This window comes from Sus scrofa, chromosome 6, assembly GCF_000003025.6.
Source record: "Sus scrofa isolate TJ Tabasco breed Duroc chromosome 6, Sscrofa11.1, whole genome shotgun sequence".
Lineage (NCBI taxonomy): Eukaryota > Metazoa > Chordata > Mammalia > Artiodactyla > Suidae > Sus > Sus scrofa.
In genome coordinates, this window is record NC_010448.4 from 132,618,117 (window position 1) to 132,640,686 (window position 22,570).

The following is a 22,570-nucleotide window of genomic DNA, read 5'->3' on the forward strand; positions in this document are numbered from 1 at the left end:
ATACTTGGCATATAGTAAGGACTGAAAAAATATTTATGGAACAAATGCATGAATATGTAGTGATCACTTTGAAGGAGAAAAACGCTTTTGTTGAGACTTAGAGAGGAATTCAATACTGTTTTCTCCTCATTGATGCTATAGTTTAAAAAATTATCTCAATTGATTTGATTATTTATATTCCTATCACCCCATTGAACTGTGTACTTTAAAAAGGTAATAACTGTCTTTTCATCTTTATAATCACAGAATTTAGCAAAGTCTCTTGCTTATTAAAAACACGTAATAATATTTGTTGGGCCAGTAAAAGGCTTATGATGGTCCTTGAATATTGTGGCAAGTGATGGGAATTTTATATAAAAGATAGTAAAGGAGTGGAATTGCTAGATCTTCATCTGGACAAAACTATAATTCAAAAAGATTCATCCACTCCTATGTTCATAGCGGTACTATTCATGATAACCAAGACATGGAAACAACATAAATATCCATTGACAGATGAATGGATTAATAAGATGTGGTACATATATACAATGGAATATTACTCAGCCATAAAAACAACAAAATAATGCTGTTAACAGTAACATGAATGCAACTAGGGATTATCATACTAAGTGAAGAAATTCAGAAAGAGAAAGACAAATACCATATATCGTTTACATGTGGAATCTAAAATACGGCACAGATGAACCCATCTACAAAACAGAAGCAGACTCACAGACATAGAGAACAGATTTATGGCTGCCGAAGGCAGGGAGATGAGTGAGATGTAGTGGGAGTTTCAGGTTAGTAGATATAAATTATTACATTTAGAGATAAACAAAAAGTCCTAATATATAGCACAGGGGGATGAGTCCAATCATCTGGGATAGAGCATGATGGAAAATACAAAAAGAATGTACATATACATAAGAATGAGTCACTTTGCTGTACAGCAGGAATTATCACAACATTGTAAATCAACTATACTTTAATACAAAAATTAACAAATAAAGATAGTGAAAGGATTGCCATTAAAAAACAATTAATGAGGACCATGAAGAGTTTGAAGTTGAGAAAGTAGTATGGAAGATGCATTGGAGTTAAAGCTAAAGAGCATAATTGGTAGGTTATTGCAAAAATTCAGGCAGGAGTAAGAAATCTGAGCTAAAGCAATGCAATTGGGGTGGTGTGGGGTGATTTAGTTGTTCATTGGCAAAAGATTGGATGTATGTGTGAGGGAGGAGGGCATGGAAATGAAAGGGAGGGCAGGGTTTTAGTATGCGGTAGAATTAAGCATCTTCATAGGAAAGGGGGAAACAGCCAGTACTGTATTAGCATTGCTATATAGACACATTTTTATGTACATTTTTAGACTTATTTCTATTAGTAAATATAAATGTACTAATAGAAAATAGGTTTAGGGTAAATTCAGTGTTCACTGCTTTTGGTCCACTAATTCCTGTATGAAATATGTTTGTAAATAAAAATATTTCATATTAATCAATTATATGTAACATATATATATATATACACATATATACAGATATATATATGATGTTTACATAGTGGCAATCATTGGTCTATAAATGGCTCTCTCAAACATTCATGAATTATCAAGCAGGGACTGAAATTTTGGCTCCCAGGAAATACCAGACATAATGATGAGGTCCGGTAGTGAAGTAAAAAATTGAAAAAAACCCTGCAAAATGGTATGTCAGCCTGGCTTGTTCGTTTAGTCATCAAACTTTGAATACTTTGGAATTGTTAAAATTATTTCACATGTCCTAGAAAATAAGACCTTAAATTCCTTCTGTGTGTGTGTGTGTGTGTTAACCAAGGGTACACAACAGCCCAGTGGTCTCAGGTACAGGCTCTGATTGGCACTGGGGTATCCCAGAGGAAATAGCAAATGGACGAGTTGAAAGTGCATATTATCTGGATCTGATACACTGTTTCATACTCAGTGCTATAAATGCTAAAAATGTGTTCTTTTTTTTTTTTTGGCTTTTTTGCCATTTCTTGGGCCGCTCCCGCGGCATGTGGAAGTTCCCAGGTTAGGGGTCAAATCGGAGCTGTAGCTGCCAGCCCACACAGCAGCCACAGCAACTCGGGATCCAAGCCGAGTCTGCGACCTACACCACAGCTCATGGTAATGCCGGATTGTTAATCCACTGAGCAAGGGCAGGGATTGAACCCGCAACCTCATGGTTCCTAGTCGGATTTGTTAACCACTGCGCCACGACGGGAACTCCCTTTTTTTTTTTTTTTTTTAAACTAAGCCACACTCTAGTTTGTTTTTCTACCCACGGCTATATGGCTATACTTGAGCAAGAGGACACATTTATAGATCTTATTTTTATTTTATGTATTTTAAGCAAGATATTTTTTGAAGTAAGATTTTATAGAAAACATAGTATTATTTATATGTACTTCTCATTTCTTTAAAGTTAAGTTATCAGAAGGCATTTTATGGAAGGGAAAGTTATACCATATTTAGACTGTCCATTTTCATATTTGTCTTCTTTCTGATTTAAGATCAAAGAATCAGAAGCATAACAATTCACACCACTGCAATCAATCATCTCTGCCCACTATAAAAAAATGAAAGAATTCAGGAGTTCCCATTGTGGCTCAGCAGTAACGAACCTAACTAGTATCCATGAGGATGCAGGTTTGATCCCTGACCTCGCTCAGTGGGTTAAGGATTTGGTGTTGTCATGAGCTGTGGTGTAGGTTGCAGACATGGCTTGGATCTGGCATTGCTGTGGCTGTGGTATAGGTCGGCAGCTGCAGCTTCAATTTGACCCCTAGCCTGGGACCTTCCATATGCTGCAGGTGTGGTCCTAAAAAGACGAAGAAAAGACAGACAGGAAAGAAAGAAAGAAAGAAACACATCTAAAATTTCATCTACATTTGGTGTCATAAATTTGATAACATCCCTGCTTAGGTATATAACTTTAAATACTGTTCAAATTACAAAAGCTAATAGAAATAACAATGGGAAAATTAAACTATTATTCAGATGTTCTTATAGCAGTTATCTATAAATGGCTTGGCACGCTCTTTTTGACTTATTAAATACTTTAGTAAACTGAACTTTTTGTAAATTCAGACCCAGACAATCCTGGTGCCCATCTCTAAGAGAATTTAAAGGCAAGACAGTAAACTACAAGTACATATTCCCCAAATATTTCAGTATATATTTTTTTAATCAACTTGCTCCACTTATTCTCTGAACAGCTCATATTTATTTCCTGATTTAAAATCTACTGAGTTCTTACTGCCCTATTTTTTCCCAAAGACTACCAATAATTTAAAATTCAGCTTAAGCCCCACCTGAACTTCCTTCCCATTGTTTCAGCTTACATTTTATTTCCCATATCTCTTAACCCTCAATGCAGTTATTATGTATAACTTATTTTGGCCCTTAAGATTTATTACCTTAAGAAGTACTAATAATAATAATAGCTGTAGTGTATTCAGGGCCTAATATAGGGCAAAATTGAACTAGTCGCTCTCATAACTAATTCAAACAGCCCTGCAAGAGTAAGAATTTCTGTTCTCTGTTTTACAGTCAAGGAAACTAAGTTTTAGAGAGTTAAGTGATTTGCCAAAACTCACATAATTAGTGAGTGTCAGAGCCTGGTACTCAACACTGGATCTGGCTCCAAAACTCATGTTCTTTCCATTAAAAACTTAAAAATACCATGGATTTATCAACTCAAATGGGCTGCAAGATACTGAAGTCCAGAAATCAGGTTTCAGTTTAAAAAGTCCTTTAACTAAATTCCTGATATACTGCTATATTTGCATTAAGCCCAGAAAAGGCTGACTTTAAATGAACAAACTTAGTTAATTCAATCATTTTGTACAATTCATTATTAGTAGTAGAAAATACACAAAATGAAGTAGATGTGGTTTTATGGTTTCCCTTTGTTAGCCCAATGATAACTAATTTGGGATTAGCTTTTAAAATTCATGTCTCAAATTTTTTCTGTGCTTTTAAGTGCTTTTTGATGTATAATGAATCTTTAATTGTCTGCATTCATGGGTAAATGTTCAGGTAAAAATATCGGTGGATGTATAAAAATAATTTATACTTATATCCTATTTTAAATGTGCATATGGATAAATATGTTTAATATTCTGGTGACTTACATTAAAACATAAGGCTGGAGTTTCCGTTGTGAATCAGCAGATTAAGAACCCAACATCGTCTCTGTGAGAATGTGGGTTGGATCCCTGGTCTTGCTCAGTGGGTTAAGGACCCAGTATTACCAAGCTGTGGTCTAGATCACAGATGCAGCTCGGATCTGGAGTTTCTGTGGCTGTGATGTAGGCCAGCATCTGTGTCTCTGATTCGACCCCAGCTGAGGAATTTCCATATGCTGCATGTGCGGCCCTAAGAAGAAAAAAAATAAGGCTGAATAAAATGATAAAATTAAAATGATAGGGAGCCTTCTTAGTTTTCTTTTTGATTTTACCATCTCAGACCGTGATGAAAATCAGAGATTCTCTGTGTTACATGCCTGCAGCACCAGTGTGAAGGCCCTGTCTCTGTTCTTCCTATAGGAAAGAAGAGTTGTATGTTTGAGGAAGATTTGCTCACCCATGTGTGTATCTGCTTCTCTTCCTTGGCACTTTGCTCAGTTAAATTTCCTGCAGGTGTGGCCAAATGACTACTTTTGGCCACTTCCAGTTCTTGTTTTTGAAATCTCTTACAAGTTCCTTATACTTTTCTCTCCTTGTCTTTAGGACTTAATAAATGGCTGATTTTCTAGATAGACAAGAATAGAGCCCTGAATGACTGTGTGGAGCAGATGCCCCTCTCAGCCCTCCAACCTGTTCACTAAGTGGACAAGGAGCAGCTCAAAAACAAAATCTTTGTTTGTCTTACATTAATGAAATTTAGGGGATTTTGTTATAGTTATATATTGACTAATTAAAACTGAAAGCAAAGTCATAGTAAATTAGACCTATGGATTGACAACAGATATGTAAATAGTATATTTAGATACTAATTTTCAATTAAAAATATGATATTTTTACAAGTAGGTCAACATTTACTGTGTGGAACTAATCATTATAGATTTTACTAGCTAAGGGAGATTACATATAAATTTGATTTTTACTTAGTCCAAAAAGGAATCAGACTAAATAATCATTCAAATAATGTCTGGTTTATCATGTCTGTCTTATCTATTTAAGAAATATTTATTGAGCATCTACTATGTGCTATACACAGCTCTAGATTATAAAGGTATGTCAGCGAGCCACACATGTGACCATCCTTATCCTCATGGAATTTATTTTTTAGTGGATAGAGATAGGTCATAACACAAAAATTGTTTACTATTATAAGTAACTATTATCAGTTACTATTATAAGTGCTAAAATGCTATGGGAAAAATGGATCCTTATATAGGATTAAGAGTGTGGAGATGTGGGTGGGGGAGGGGATGCACTCTTAATGGAGGTTCTCTGGCACAGCTATCTTGAGAAGGAAATATATTAGTAAGACTTCAAGAAAGTAAGAGAGTGGGCACAGAAGATTTAAAGCAGAGAAATAATCACAACAAATCAAAGTCACCTTTAGAAGAAAATTCCTGATCACTCCACATAAAACAGTAACTATTCCCTCATCCCTTCCTGCCCTCACCCTCTTACCCTGTCCTGTTCCCCATACTGCTGAGATCATACTTAATTTTAATTAATTATTTGTTTATTGTCTATCTCTTCTAGAATATAAGCTCCACAAGGTCAAGGACCTTTTTTTTTAATTTTTTTATTTTAAATAATTTTTTTTTTATTTTCCCACTGTACAGCAAGGGGGTCAGGTTATCCTTACATGTATACATTACAATTACATTTTTTCCCTTACCCTTTCTTCTGTTGCAACATGAGTATCTAGACAAAGTTCTCAATGCTATTCAGCAGGATCTCCTTGTAAATCTATTCTAAGTTGTGTCTGATAAGCCCAAACTCCCGATCCCTCCCACGCCCTCCCCCACCCATCAGGCAGCCACAAGTCTCTTCTCCAAGTCCATGATTTTCTTTTCTGAGGAGATGTTCATTTGTGCTGGATATTAGATTCCAGTTATAAGTGATATCATATGGTATTTGTCTTTGTCTTTCTGGCTCATTTCACTCAGTATGAGATTCTCTAGTTCCATCCATGTTGCTGCAAATGGCATGATGTCATTCTTTTTTATGGCTGAGTAGTATTCCATTGTGTATATATCCCACCTCTTCCGAATCCAATCATCTGTCGATGGACATTTGGGTTGTTTCCATGTCCTGGGTATTGTGAATAGTGCTGCAATGAACATGCGGTCAAGGACATTTTTGATGGTATATATATATGTGTGTGTATAAATATATGTACATATAAACTTACACACATTTTACCTATATATATATTTTATATATAATATTTATTTAAAGACAAATATAAAAATAAATATTACATGTGTATGTATATGTCTATATATAAAAAACATATACTGTATAAAAAAATAGCAACCAACATATATATATTTTTAGTTTGGTAATACCTTCCAAATTTAATTGTTCTGTTATTGAATATGTAGATTTCAAAAGATAATATGCAGTATACTCAAGTTTTAGAATAGTATTTTGACTTTCAAGTAATATTTCTAGTGACATTTTTAGCACAATTATTTGACCAGAAGCTCAAGTTCCCTGGCTGGGGGTCTAATTTGAGCTACAGCTGCCTGCCCACATCACAGCCTCAGCAATCTGGGATCCGAGCAGTGTCTGCAACCTACACCACAGCTCACAGCAACACTGGATCCTTAACCACTGAGCAAGGCCAGGGATTGAGCCCACATCCTCATGGATATTAGTCGGGCTTGTTATTACTTCCTTTTTCACTTCTTTTGGAAACAGACTCTTCCATCATTTTCTCCTCCAACCCCAACTCCTTGTGGGAACTTCTGGCACCTTTACCCTTCCCATCTAACCATTTGGTTCAAGGGGATCAACCATATTCATAGATCTTCTTCATCCCCTAGCTCCTTGGTTAAGAGATGACCAAGTTGGACCAGTCAGAATCTTTGTAGTTTTTAAAAGCCAGAAATGAGAATTATTTCTTTTCCAGTGATGAAAATAATACTACTTGGAAGAAGTTGGTTTGTGGTAAGAAAAACATAAGGCAGACTCATAGGGATTCTGATAAGAGAGTATCCTGGTGACATTCAGTTCCTCAACTCAGTTGAATCCAGATCCATGTCCTTTCTGTAATGTGGTTGTTCTACCTGTTCTGCATTCTGGGACCAACGAAGTCTTGCCACTGTAGTTTGCCTTAGGTATTTTTTTATTAGCAAACACAGGATTTCAGATTAATATACTGTGGTAAATATCTACCCAATTTCTGACAAAGTTATTGTAATTCCCTGCTATTACAATTTGCAGCATTTCTTATCATATCTACTAAGCAGGTGTGGAAATGTATGGGAAAAAATCATTCAGTTTTATCCTTTTTTTCTTACTCTTATCACTTCTAGAAAGGATGTTACTATGTTCTTCCTCAAAGAACAGGAAAACAAATTATCCTTTTGGGATGAACCATCACACCTGTGTACTCCTGAAAAGCATCAGGCGCTTGTCACCGTGGCTTACAACACATATTTGGACACGATTCCTAAAGAAGGGCTCAATTGGTAGAGATAGAACCTTTTTATGAATCTGACCTTTAAACTAGCATAGTGGGCAATAACCATTAACAGATCAAATATGAGAAATGTCAGGTGTGGAATAAGCCCTGACAGGAAATATTTCATCAGCCTAAGCCCTTGAACAATCACTGACAGACCTTGGAGGCCATTCTGTAGGCACCCTTCTCCTTACACTCTGTGATAAGGATGATGGGTTGCTTCTTTTATCACTGCCCTCCTTAGCTCAATGTTCAGCAAAAAGGAGATCAAATTGACTCAAGTGTACTATAATTCTGAGAAAATTACCATTGTGAGGTGACCCAATTTTTTCATTATTGCCGTAGAGAGGGAGTCGTGATAGAGAAATAAACTTAATATCTTTAAGCACTCAGTCCTATGTTTTTCTAGGCAATGTGTAGTGTGTAATGGCATTGCATATTCTTTTAGCCAGAGGCATCTTCAGCCAGGCTCCCCAAGCCTCCTTTTCCAATTGTTAAGTAGATCTCACAGCTTCAGGTTTAAGGTCGTGGTGGAGCTGGTAACTGGAAGGCAGATAAAAATAGTTATTGGTGTGGTATGTAGAGTTACTATTTTAATACTTTTCACGGACCATATTTGAATTACAGCTCTGTTGCTTTCTTTTGAGTCAGCCGCCAATTAATCAGTCTGGTTATGAAAGAAAAGCAGTATGCCTACTAATATAACTTAACAAATGACATGCTACCCCTGCAAAGACCCTTAACTATTGGCAAAGTAGTTCCTCCAAATGCGTTTATTTCCTGACTCATGACTGTATTGGCTCAAGGTCTGGTGGTTGCTGAAATTAGAAATCCCATTAGTGACACGTTCGGGAATGTTTTTAATACCGAACTTGTTTCTGAATTGTGGGAGGAAAATCACTGGATATTGCTTTGTCTGTGGCAATGATCCCTGAGCTCTTTTAGTGGGCGATCCATCAGCACCCGCCATTCGGAAGGGAACATAAATTGTGTGCATCATCTAGCACCCAATAAACACTAACAAGTAATAATAAGAGAAGTTGAAATGCAGGTTTGTAACTACAGGGAAATAAGACCAGGTACTAAAAGGGAAGAAAACCTTTGAGTGTTCTTCATAACAGCTACTTCTGTCTTCTTACTTATGAAGTTTTATTTCCTTTGCACCCTTGTACTTTCAACCTGATGACATGGCTATTATTTTATAGCAGTTTCAAGCAGTTAATTAATGAACTGCACACAAGTGACATGATACCACCTTGCCCAATTATCTCTAGCATCTCTTTTTACAGTACAAAGCACTGCCGCTTTGTGAATTGTCTCCGTTTGCAAATTGGCTCAGGAGGCAGTTACTTTAATAGCCAAAACAATGCAACAGTAGTGCCACATTGGTGACACAGAGTAATTGTAAATCACCATGTGAGATCTCATAAAGCTCACCATAAAAGCCTGGTGATATCTTGTAATAAAAGTGCTCTTTTCTACTGAGTTAAGCAGCTATCGCTCAATTTGCCTTGCAATCTCGTGGGCCCAAGGCTCATTAGCTCATCTCCGTTGGGATGTGGCATGAGGGTGTGGTGACCACATAGTACCAAAGATTTGCCAATGCTTTCTAAGAAGATTTTCTTGATGTGTCTTATAAAATAAAGACACCTATGTTGTCAGGTTGCTATATTTCAAATATGTTCAAACAGCTTTATCTTCACATTGCTCTCCAATCCATCCTCTTCTTTCTGGTCACCAGTGTCCTTGGGCTTCTAACATACCCCACCCACAATCTGTCTGTTCCCTTTGCATCCCGTGAAATTACGTTGATTTTCTTTTAGAATTCCTCACAGTGATCTTTGTTTAATTAAAAATTATCTTAATAAAATCTTACCGGTGTCATGCCCAGAGATAAAAATGTTAATTTTGAGTAAACCGTGTGGCAATTTTACAATTTATTTTCTGCATAAGCCAAGCTCCCCATGGTGGCAGTATACTTTTTTGACACAAATAATGAAAAGGCATAGTATGCTCTGTGGTTGATACATTTAATAGATGAGATTGTTCATAGGGATACCTATTCTCATTGGTAATACTAAGAATCCCAAATTTTATCACCAAAAATAAACCAATAATATTTGTAGCTTATACCATTTGTGACACAGTTTTTAACTATATTTATATTTCTCCAGTAAAATCATATGTCTAGGATTAAATATTTCATATCAATTAAGATTAATCTTTATGAAGCAAAATCTTTACGAAATAGGAAATCTAGGTATCATTTCCTGCTATCTACCACTATTGATTAAAAGAAGCTATGCATGTCATATTTAGTCCAAAGACCCTATGCTTTCTATTATTTACTCTTTCATTATCATTTGCAAATATTTCTGCCTATTCTCTAGTAAGATCCTTTGAAGCCTTTTTATTTTTTTTGAACCCCACCTGTCTACCATAGCTTTTAAAAATTTTGTTTATGGAGTTCCCATCGTGGTACAGTGGAAACAAATCCAACTAGGAACCGTGAGGTTGCGGGTTCAATCCCTGGCCTTGCTCAGTTGGTTAAGGATCCAGCATTGCCATGAGCTTCTGCGCTGTGGTGTAGGTCACAGATGTGGCTCGGATCTGGTGTTGCTGTGGCTGTGGCGTAGGCTGGCGGCTTGGATTTAATCCCTGGCCTGGGAACTTCCCTATATTTTGGATGCGGCCCCCAATTTTTGTTGTTGTTGTTGTTTATAATAGTTATTTAACAGATATTTATTAAGTGAGATTCTTTTTCAAGCAAAAGTACCAAAACTTGTTTTTCTAAATACTATTTGCATTCATAAGTAGTCACTTCAGGAAACCACATAAACTAAAATATTGCTGTGAATTTTTGAAACACCTCTCTTAAACTTACCTGTAATTTTTTTTTATAATTTTTTTTTATTTTCCCACTGTACAGCAAGGGGGTCAGGTCATCCTTACATGTATACATTACAATTACATTTTTTCCCTTACCCTTTCTTCTGTTGCAACATGAGTATCTAGACAAAGTTCTCAATGCTATTCAGCAGGATCTCCTTATAAATCTATTCTAAGTTATGTCTGATAAGCCCAAGCTCCCGATCCCTCCCAGTCCCTTCCCCTCCCATCAGGCAGCCACAAGTCTTTTCTCCAAGTCCATGATTTTCTTTTCTGAGGAGATGTTCATTTGTGCTGGATATTAGATTCCAGTTATAAGTGATATCATATGGTATTTGTCTTTGTCTTTCTGGCTCATTTCACTCAGTATGAGATTCTCTAGTTCCATCCATGTTGCTGCAAATGGCATGATGTCATTCTTTTTTATGGCTGAGTAGTATTCCATTGTGTATATATATCCCACCTCTTCCGAATCCAATCATCTGTCGATGGACATTTGGGTTGTTTCCATGTCCTGGCTATCGTGAATAGTGCTGAAATGAACATGCGGGTGCACGTGTCTCTTTTAAGTAGAGTTTTGTCCGGATAGATACCCAAGAGTGGGATTGTGGGGTCATATGGAAGTTCTATGTATAGACTTCTAAGGTATCTCCAAACTGTTCTCCATAGTGGCTGTACCAGTTTACATTCCCACCAACAGTGCAGGAGGGTTCCCTTTTCTCCACAGCCCCTCCAGCACTTGTTATTTGTGGATTTATTAATGATGGCCATTCTGACTGGTGTGAGGTGATATCTCATGGTAGTTTTGATTTGCATTTCTCTTATAATCAGTGATGTTGAGCATTTTTTCATGTGTTTGTTGGCCATCTGTATAGAGTAATTTTTAAGACATGTAGGAAAGCCACACTTAGCTTTTATTTTATTTTCAAATCAAAACAAACAGTGATGCCTAAATCCTTCAGATATTCATTAACTCCCAAGGGATTCTGGCTAATTCTAAAATCTAGTCTATTGGCAAAAAATAGCTGAAGAAAAAAAAATGAATGAGCCAGTGATCCTGATGGTCAATCAAAAATGATGTTGAAATGACGAACATCAGCTGATGGTTTAGTGAGAAAAGATATTTAAAGTATATAGCAGCTTTCTATTTTAGTTCTAATACAGTAATTGAAATTACCCAGAACCATGATTTTATGGAAATACCATGAGTAAATATTCTACCATGAAGCACTGTTGTTAAATCACTTGCTTAAAGGAGATGAGTAAATGTAATACTACATTTATAAACCTTATATACAAAATAACAAATATACCAAATATAAGAACATTCATACTTAAAATATTACATTATGTGTTTTATTTACTGAGAAGACTTTAGGAACAAAGAGGCAAAACATGCACTATATGCTACATAACACAGAATTCTAAATCAGTTGTATTTTACAAAAATATCACATTTTCTTACCTGCTAAAGATAATGTACCTATAGTTTGTTCTTATAGGATGAGCTAGTTAATTATAACATAAGGGGATAGAGATGTTTGTATTTTAACTTTGTTTACATTTAGTATCTAAACTTTTATATTAGATATTCTAGAATGAGTTGCTGGTGTATTATATTTTTCCAAGGAAATTTCTTGTGGAAGCAGATGCTAGTTTAAATTGAAATAATTTGCTGATTTATTATGCCAAAGCCACATCTAGTATTAATCTACTTGGCCAATACAAATGTCATGGAAGATAAACACCTAATTTGATTAAACAAATTGACAACTGATTATTTATTGAAGGAGGATAGATTGCAGAAATAGGATCCATAAACACAAACATTATGTTCTGAATCTGAAATAGATAAATTTCTATGCCATGGCATATTTTTTTCTATTTCCCTTGGGAAAAATTATAACAAGAATGTTGAGAGCATAGAATGGTGAGTAGAAGTCTTTAACTATCAAGGGTGGTTCATATTATTTGTGATTTACACACTGCTTGATACAGTGATATATTTGCTACTATCAGCTGTACAAACAAAAGTCATACAAACATAAGAGTTTACAAAGTAGGTCCTTGTATCAGGATATCTATATGAGAATAAAGTTGCCAGAGTTCCAAACATTATTGGAGTTTCCAGAATGTAGTGGGTGAGGAACCCAGGGTGGGTACAATTTTTAGCCCATGTATAGGTCTCCCATCTGCAGCAATGTGGTTGGATCTAGAGGTTATCACACTAAGTGAAGTAAGTCAGACTGAGAAAGACAATATCACTTATATGTGGAAACTAAAAAAAGACACAAATGAACTTATTTACAAAACAGAAATAGAAGTATAGATATAGAAAATAAACTTACAATTAGTTACCAAATGGGAAGGGGGAGGGGGCTAAATTAGGAATTTGGGATTAACAGACACACCATACTATATACAGAATAGATAAACAACATGGACCTACTGCATGGCAGAGGAACCATATTCAGTGCCTTGTAATAACCAATAGTGGAAAAAAATCTGAAAAGAATTTATATGTGTGTATATATGTGTATATATGTATATATATATTTATATACATGTATAACTGAATGAATCGCTTTTCTGTATACCTGAAACTAACACAACTTTGTAAATCATCTATACTCCAATTGTAACAAAGAGATCTTCACGAAGAATGCAAGATGAGAATACAGTTGAGGGAGCAAACTCACTTTTAAACAGCCCTGATAAGAGGTTTATGTACCTGTCCTGCTGAATCCTCTCAAGAATAACCCTCTGATTAAGTTCATCCAATAGATAATTTCAAGAGGCTATTTTATGTCAGGCAATGTTCTAGCCCTTGGCAATTTGACAGGTACTTAAACAGTTCTTGTTTTCATGAATTTATGTAAGGGTTTCTCAACCTTGGTACCATTGACATTTTGGGCCCCCTAGTTCTTTGTCGTGGGAGCTATCTTATGTATTTCCAGAATGTTGAACATCTTCCTTGACCTGTATTCATTAGATGGCAGTAGCACCCATGCAAGTTGGGACAACCAAAGCATGTCTTCACACAGTGCCAAATGTTCCCAAATTGCTCTGAGCTGAGAACCACTGATTTACATAATAGCAGAGGAAAGATGGAAGATGAGCAGTGAATCATTCAACAAATAAATAATGCAATTTCAAATAGTGAGAAATACAATAATGGGATAGAGAGTTACTGGTGATGGTGTTGGATAGGATATGAGGATTTGCACAGAATATACAAGTTACTGGAAAGGTCTCTCACAGAGGGAACTCTTAAGAAAATACTGAATGATGTAAAGATCTAAGAAAAGAGGTTAGAGGTAGAAGAATAGCAAATACAAAGACTGTGGATATGAATAATGCTAGCCTAGAGAGTTTTCTTCATTTGCCCAAGGTCATGTAGAACCAGGATATAAGGCAGATTTGTCTGCTTCCTGATCCTGTGTTCTTTGCATGACCTTCTATCACCTCACTTTAAATCAAGACAACTGGAAATCAAATATCCTAGACTAGAAATGTGGTGAGTTCTGCAGGTGGTGGAATGAGCTGAATGCATAGCCAAGACACATTAGTGGCTGCATATGGTTAGAGGGTTTGAGAAGGGGAAAACGTTGATGATATTAACAGAGGAATATTGTCAGGAAACATAAATTTTTCACAATAATAACAAGAACATTGATATGCAAAATTTTAATATAATGATCCATGTCCTTTCCCCCTTTTCCTTCCTTTCTCAAAATATAAGCTATCAGAGGCATATTTTTTCCAAAGAACAAGTTTTACAGGAAACCACATTGGGTGGCATACTAATGCAAAATTAGAAATATTTTATCTCATAATAATTCATCCCCAAAATATAATGTATCTCTGATACTATGAATTAAAATATATGTTGACAAAGAGATATTGCCTTTTATACTTGGTAATATACTTTTTATGGATTTATGGTTTGTACATAATATTAAGTAGCCCAGAAAGAGAGATTTCATTGAACTCTTGGGAAAGATTGTGACTTACATTTCCTGCTGACTTCTGTTTTCCATGGTTCCTTATTAAGAGTTATGGTATATTTAGTCTTTGATTTTCTAAATTATAATTGGCAGGTGTCCCTGAAATTGTAAAGTAGTAAGAAGCCTATAGATACTTTTTTAAAACAGCCATACTGGTAGACTTGGACTTTTCTAGGGTGTTAATCCTCTTCTAATTCTTCTGACTTGTCATTCTGGATTGAATCCCTTAAGGACAGCATCCTAGCTGTGACCAACACCTCAGGGCACAGACGAAGATAAGGAGCCTGGAGAATATACAGGTAGGGTTATTGTACCTGAGATCTGACCATCAGTAGTAATATTTAAATACCTTAGAATATGGACCTGTCTAAATATTTTCTCTAAAAGTAGAGGTTGCCTTGTTTTTAAAAGCATGACAAATTTCAACTCTGTTAATACTTGAGCCCTTTACTTATACAAAGATAGTAAAATGTTCCACAATTTAAGACTTTTGTATGATAAATTTTTCCTAGTTTATAGAATAGAATTTTTATAATCTGAAAACTTACAAACAAAAAACAACTATGTTTCCCTGACTAACTCTACAAGACCTGCAAAATCTTATTTTAATTCAGAAAGGACATTCATATTCCTCAAGAATGTTATATACTTTTCTTTCTAGGAGGGAAAGATAGCTCAATTCATCTTTTATAGTATTCAGCTATTTACATCAATATTTTGAACTGAATAATAATATAATGCATGCTAGATATTCTTATTTATTCTGTAAAAGTATTTAGTTCTTTGCTTTAGTATGGCAGATACTGGATATATTTTGGTGTAAAAAAACATATGATCCCTTCTCTCACTTATTTTATAGTCTAGGAAGGAACCTTTATTTATTTATTGAATAAATAAATATTTGTTGTATCAGGCTTGCTTCTGTGTACAATGATAAAGAAGGCAGGCAAAGAAGTGAATTCAAGAAACGCCTATTTATTTGGAAATAAAGACATAATGAAGACAAATAATCAAAGTAAGCAGATTATGGCATGCAGCTTGAGGTCTTAACTTCTATAGCTATTACCTTTTTGTAAGCTCAAATATTATATAATAATTTTCATTTTAAAGAATAAATGGGAAGTATTGGAGTTAAAGTAATTTGACTCCAAAAGTTTTTACTCCTACTGTGAAGAAATCAAAGTGATAGAGAAGTATAGGAGGCAGATATATGGGGTCAGGTGAAACATTTTAAAGATGGAAGATTCTCAAACATGTTTGAATATGAATAAGAAAGAGAGAGGAAGGAGCTCTCCTGTGGTGCAGCAGGTTAAGGATTTGGTGTTCTCACTGCCGTGGAGCAGATTCAATCCCTGGTCTGGGAACTTCCTCATGCCATGGGTCCTGCTCCCCACTCCCCCGCAAAATAGGAGATAGGAAACAGGAAAGAGGGAAGAAGTTGAAAATAAAGGCAGACAGGGGTTTCCTAGAGAAGCCAGTCCTTGGGAACTCAAAAACTTAGAGATCTTACAGAGCAAATGATTCATATGTGGGAAATTTCTTTCATCCATTCACTCATTTATTTATTTAATTATCACACATTTTGCTCAAATATGCATTGGAAGACATGAAAAAATAAAAATGATCTCTAGCAATGAAGAACTTGTCTAACTTGTCTATAGTCTAAGATTATCTGATATACTAGGAAATAACTAACAATACATGCAAGTATATATTACAATCACAACTATCACTATGGGAATTCAGAGGAAAACATCACCACAGGCAGAAGTTTTAATCCACATAAAGTGCTCTGTATCTAAAGATCCTGGCGTTTCTTAGGCATTTGATGAATGAGGCCAACAGTCATTTTTATTGGCAGAAGCTGTACTTGATTTAGCCCTTGAAGAAGGAGAAATTATGCCTATAGGAAGAAAAGGCAAAGGGCTTCTAAAACAGAAGAAACAGCATGAGGACATGCAGAAGCAGCAGTGGCATTTTCTCTATTATGTGTTATGTGTTAAATGTACCCCACAAAAAGATATCTTGGAGTCCTAACCCCTGTAATTCAGACTATGATCTGTTTGGAAATAGAGTCATGTAATTAGTTAAGAGTCATGTAATTAGTCATGTAATTAGTTAAGATCAGGTCATATTAGAGTGAGCTTTTAATCCAATAAGACTGGTGTCCCGACAATAAAAGGAGAAAAAAATACATGGGGAGGTAACACAGGCAGAAATCAGAGAGATGTATCTGTAAGGCAAGGAGAACCAAGGACTGCCGGCAAACCCCAGAAGCCACAAAGAGGAAGAAAAGATTCCTCTCTGTAGGTGTCAGAGGTGCATAGATGGCCCTGCCATCACTTTCATTTCAGATTTTTAGATTCCAGAACTCTGAGATAATTTTTTATAGTTTCTGCTACCTGGTTTGTGGTACTTTCTTATGGCAACCATAGGAAAGTAATACACATGGTAATTACTGTACATTTCCATATTATTTTAATGACCTTTAAATTATGGTAATTTTGGAGTTCCCACTGTAGCACAGCGGGTTACTGATACAGCTTGTCTCTGTGGAAGTGCCAGTTCAATCCCAGGCCCAGTGCAGTGAGTTAAGGATCAGGTGTTGCTGCAGCTGTGGCCTAGGTTGCATCTCCTGGTCATATTTGATCCCTGGCCTGGGAACTTCCATATGCTATGGAGGTGGCTGTTAAAAAAAATTATGATAATTTTGTCTTTTAATATTTTTGTATTTTACATTTCATATGAAAATATATTTTATCTAAATAACAGAAGGAACTTTTTGAAACTCTGTTAATTGTCACATTTTATTGAATTAAAAAAATCCTTAAATTCAATAATATAATGATAGGCTATGTGATAGACTTTTAAAGCTATGTTTATAATAAATATTTTTAAAACATTGTGAACCACTTACAGCATAATATTAAATGATTAGGACATAATATAAATGTGTACATATCAATAGTACTTAATGTATACATCCATGCCCATGTATGCATACAGAATAAAAATGAGTGAATAGGAGGAAAAAGTCTAGAAGAAACTATAGCAAAATAATGATAGTAGTTATAGCTAAATATTTCCTTTATTCTTGAAAATAAGTCTAGAATGATTTATACATTCTTGGGATGAAAAATCTCATCCATTTAAAAACCAAAAGTTAATTCTTATTTGTTTACTAGCATGATTGATGTTTGCCTGCTAAAACTGAGCTATTTCAGTGAAGACTGTTAAATGTGCTTATGGCTTTTGACCTCTTGTATATCCTCCTCAGTAATACTTCATTTAGCAGTGTTAGTCTTCAGAGAAAAAGCAACAAAATCTCCCCTTTACCAAGTCAGTCTGAATTCAAATGTGTGGAAAGTATTGTGGGGGTTCTGGTATCTTCAGCTTGGTTCTGGGTCGCCCAGCTATAGGAAGGGTGCAAGACAAGGCCATGCTCTGGTAAAACACCCAGGGGATGGTAATTCACTTATTCCTAGATGAAGGGCTCTAGTTATTTTCACCCATATCCTAAGAAGTATATGGGTGGCAGAACCCAACTCACACTGAGGTGATTATGAAAGACTCTTGCTTATTCTACATATGGTGTTTCTCTATGTTATATTTCCTATTTTTTATGTTATCTATTTCTCTATTAATGAAGTTTCTAAGAATAGCATTGAACTGAAATGTGGGGATCACACTCTAGGTATAGCAAGGCTAGACATGAAAGAGTTACTTCTAGAATTAACAAAAGATACGCTGTTGCAAATTTCAGATGAGGCCTCCTGATACCTCAGATGGCTCAGTAATGGATTTGGGCTTAAATAATAAGTTACTAGAGTTTTTAAAGCAAACCTGAGTTCAAATGATTATAGCTATGTTAAATTTAAAATGCATTCAAAGAATAATTGGGTTTTAGAGCATGAAGGGACTGGAACTTTGAATTATCTAGTGAACTCTATTTTATAGATGATATACTAAGGCATAGGGAGGTAAAATAACTCCTCAAGTTTCCTTAGAAAGTGTGTGTCAGATATGGGATGGAACAAAGACCTTCTGACTCTCAGGTGACGGGCTCTTTCCATTATATGGAGCTCTGCTATGATGATCTGTCAGAGATATTAAAGCACAGGCACAATGCCTGTCACTCAACCTCCACATAATCCACTAAGTTATGCTAATTCCCATAAAAACTAAGATGACACACAGCTAAAGGAATCCCCACTAGGATTTCGTTCATAAAATTTGCCCATTTATGGCAAATTTATCCTACTCTTTGGAATCTTTTTGTTCTCTTTATGCTATCTCCATTGTCAAAAGCTCAGAAATCTCTAGGATTAAAGGAAGACGAAATGAGGAAAAATGAGACAGAAACGAAAGTGGTGCTCTTTCGCATATAGGCTAGTATTTCTGTAACTAGGACCTGTAAGAAATGGAACGGGGACGACATGCCCCAATATCCAGTAAGTTTCATCAATGTTGGGTGCTAAAGGGAAAAAAAGTACCTATTTTTTAACAGGTTGGTCGAGGAAGAGGAAATTTACATGGAGTGCAACAATACGAAAAACAAGGGCTCTTAGTATTCTCAAATAATTTAGCAAATGCAAGATTATTATGGACCCAATGAAGCTTTAAATGTAATCAAAATATGAAAAAAATCCACTGTTTTGAATATTCAGTAACTGCTATTACCATTACTTTCAGTTTCAATTTGTTAAAAATGCTTTAAAATACTCAAAGACAAAAATCCTTGGTTCCTTTAGAAAATCTGTCTGCTTAATTAATGTAGTACCAGGGAGAGCAATTCGAGGGGAAGAAGCAGCTATCAAATTGCTGCCTAGAATGCCTGGATCTGTAAGGACTTTTATTTAGTAATCAAAAGGCCAAATTTAGGAGTGAAACAAGAGAAGCAATTTGGGTAATCCTTTTCAAAAAAAATGTTTTTTAGAGTTTTTTTCCCCTTGGACAAGAGACTAAACAGGATGTAGGAGTATTTCCTTCTAAGCCATCCTCTGAATTTCTGCCTGGGTTATTTTTTCCCCTGATATATAAATTGTATTATCTTATGTCACTGGTTAAGATTCTTCTGTAATTCTCCAATCAAATTCAAAATAAAATTTAGAATAAACAAGTCAAAATATACAAACTTCCAGTTATAAGATGAATAAGTGTTAGGGATATAGTGTACAATATTATTAAAATAATATTTGTAATGTATGTGTGTCATATATGAAAGTCATTAAGAAAATAAATCTTGGAGTTCCCGTCGTAGCACAGTGGTTAACGAATCTGACTAGGAACCATGAGGTTGCGGGTTCGGTCCCTGCCCTTGCTCAGTGGGTTAACGGTCCGGCGTTGCCGTGAGCTGTGGTGTAGGTTGCAGACGAGGTTTGGATCCCGCGTTGCTGTGGCTCTGGCGTAGGCTGGTGGCTACAGCTCCGATTCAACCCCTAGCCTGGGAACCTCCATATGCCGCGGGAGCGGCCCAAGAAATAGCAACAACAACAACAAAAAAGACAAAAAGACAAAAAAAAAAAGAAAATAAATCTTGAAAAGTTTCATTGCAAGGGAAAATTTTTTTTCATTTTCTTTTCTTTTTGTATCTCATATAAGATGATAGATATTCACTAAACTTACTGTGGTAATCATTCGTGACATATATTAAGTCATTATTATGCTCCACACCTGAAACTTATATAGTGCTGTTCATCAATTACATCTCAATAAAACTGTAAGAAAACATTAAATTAAAATATTTAACATTTTAAAATTGCCAGACTCTACCTACTGTTCAAGGTTTCTCTCCTAAGGCTATAAGACATTCAGATTTTATACGCATTAGACCTCTTATCACCCTTATATGCAAAATGCTGTCATACTTCAGTGCCTAGACTCACACACTTTCCTCTGCCAGGCATCTCCAGCTGTCTCTTTCTGCCTCGTGACTCTTCTTTAAAGCCCACTTCAGTTGCCTACTGTGGAACCTTCCCTAACTTGCTCTGAAAAGTCTGGCTGACTCTTTACAGATGTAGCATTTATATAGGACACTATGGATAGACCCTATGACAAAGGACTTTGGTTATGGTCCTGAGTGTAGAATTTATGTCTTATCTTTCCATCCCCAGCACCAATTCAGTGCTTAGAACATAATGTGTGGTCAATAGATGCTCTAAGAATAAGTAGGTTAAAGAATGGATACAATTGTCAAAGCTCAATCCAAACACAGAAAAATATGCAAGACTGAAGGAATGCTGTATATTTGTTCCACAGACGTTTATAGGTTGCTGAGTGTTATTAAGCTAAAAGCAATAGCAAAGGCAGCTTTTAAAAAAAGAGAGAGATAAGTTACACCTGAAGGCGGTATGAACGTCTTTGTCATAAGCGTTATTCCATGTATAGAGTAGGATTATGGGCTGACTCAGGCCTCTTAAAAATAAAGACATTTCCAAAGGCAATTGGTCTTGCTACCTTCTTCTGGCCCTTATGCTTCTTCTTCACCCCAATAGGGCTCTGATCTTTCCTAGATTCGTGAGTCCCTGCCACTGTTTTAAAGATACTCTACTTGAGGAGAAGTGTAGTTGACCCTAGTAGAGTGATCTCAGAAACGGATGACATGACTAGGCCCAATATCTCAAAGTCTTTCTTACCACACAAGCAAATAGAATTGTTTTGTTTTGATGAATGCCTAAATACTCCAGTTAAACACTGTCATTTATGTACATTTTGTTTCAAGTAGCAAAATATCCATCTAACAATCTCTTTAATAAATAGGAATTCATTTATCCCATATATGAAAGGATTCAAAAGTAGGAAAGCATTAGCTTAGCTTTTTAAAGACGTCAAAGACCAAGGCTGTGCCCTACTTTCTCTTTTCTGTCTCTTGAATGTTGGTTTTTCATCTTGACCTAGTTGCTTTATTATCTCAAGAAGCCCCTTCAGGTATTATGGCTTTGCAAGGCAGAAAACTGGAACCATCATTTGTCTATGCTGGAAATAAAGTCTACTTATTGTTCTCAGTTACCTTAAACAACAATACGCTCATCAACTGGCAACTTCCATTATTATAGATGTAATACATATGGAGTATTTTACAAATTTAATTAATATCCATTATGGCTGTTGAAACACAACAAGATGTGAAAATATATATGAACTTCCAATACGCCAGCACTCTTTCTGCGGCCTTAGAAAGAGTAAGCTGCCAATAAATAATTTAACATAAGTTAATTTTGCAAACTTGATGATAATTTGTCATGATAATGACAACAGTGGTAATTATATGGACAAGGGATGATTTAAAATTTTAAAGGAGGCTGAAATTATTATAAAGACAGACTTATAAAACAAAGGCTAGATCACATGCTTGTGTTATTATGATAAAAGTAACAGTAACTGCTTGAATAAAATTTTCTAATAATAGTTTAATATCAAGACAAATATCTAAAGGCACTAATTCTAATAAAATAAATCCATAAAAGATATTCAATGAATTAGTTCTTAAATTTTTAAAATTTGTTTTCTTTTCCTCTTTTAAGGGACATTTCTGGGAAGACTAACCAGAATGGAGAAAAGATCTTTTAATTATCCCCACTATAAATATAAGACCTCGCTTTCCTCTTTCCTCTTTCCTCTAAGAAGTCATGTTTGTTTTTTTCTTCCTACAGAGACAAGATTTAAAGTAACCACTGTTCACAGCATGAAAGAACAAGACCTTTACTATTTCTTAATTCTTTCCTCCCCAGAGGTGGCCTCTTGCTTTAATAAATTGAGTCTTTAACCCTAAGGTTTTTTTTTTTTTTTTTTTTTTTTAATTTGGTTCAAGGGTAAATGGTAGAAAGACAAAACCCAACAGGCTATATTAATCTATTGTTATGTAAAAAAATTACCATCATGAACATATATTGCACTAATAAGTTATTCTATTTCCCATAAGCAAAATCATAAAAAGGACATAATAGTAAATATCTTAGAGTATATGTTGGTTCTAAATATTTTTTAACATTGCTCATTAAGAAAACAAATATATATATAT

The 22,570-nt window shown here is 35.4% G+C and overlaps 1 long non-coding RNA gene across 2 annotated transcripts in view; it reads left to right on the plus strand.

The window, feature by feature from the left end:
* LOC102159168 overlaps positions 1-22,570 on the plus strand; it is a 69,172-nt gene that overhangs the window by 20,927 nt on the left and 25,675 nt on the right. The window contains exons 2-3 of one of the 2 annotated variants that reach the window (XR_304111.2): positions 14,782-14,849; positions 22,203-22,312. This is a non-coding gene — a long non-coding RNA (uncharacterized LOC102159168). Of the gene's footprint in view, positions 1-14,781; positions 14,850-22,202; positions 22,313-22,570 lie in introns of those variants that run through there. The other variant, XR_002345527.1, reaches the window with a different exon arrangement.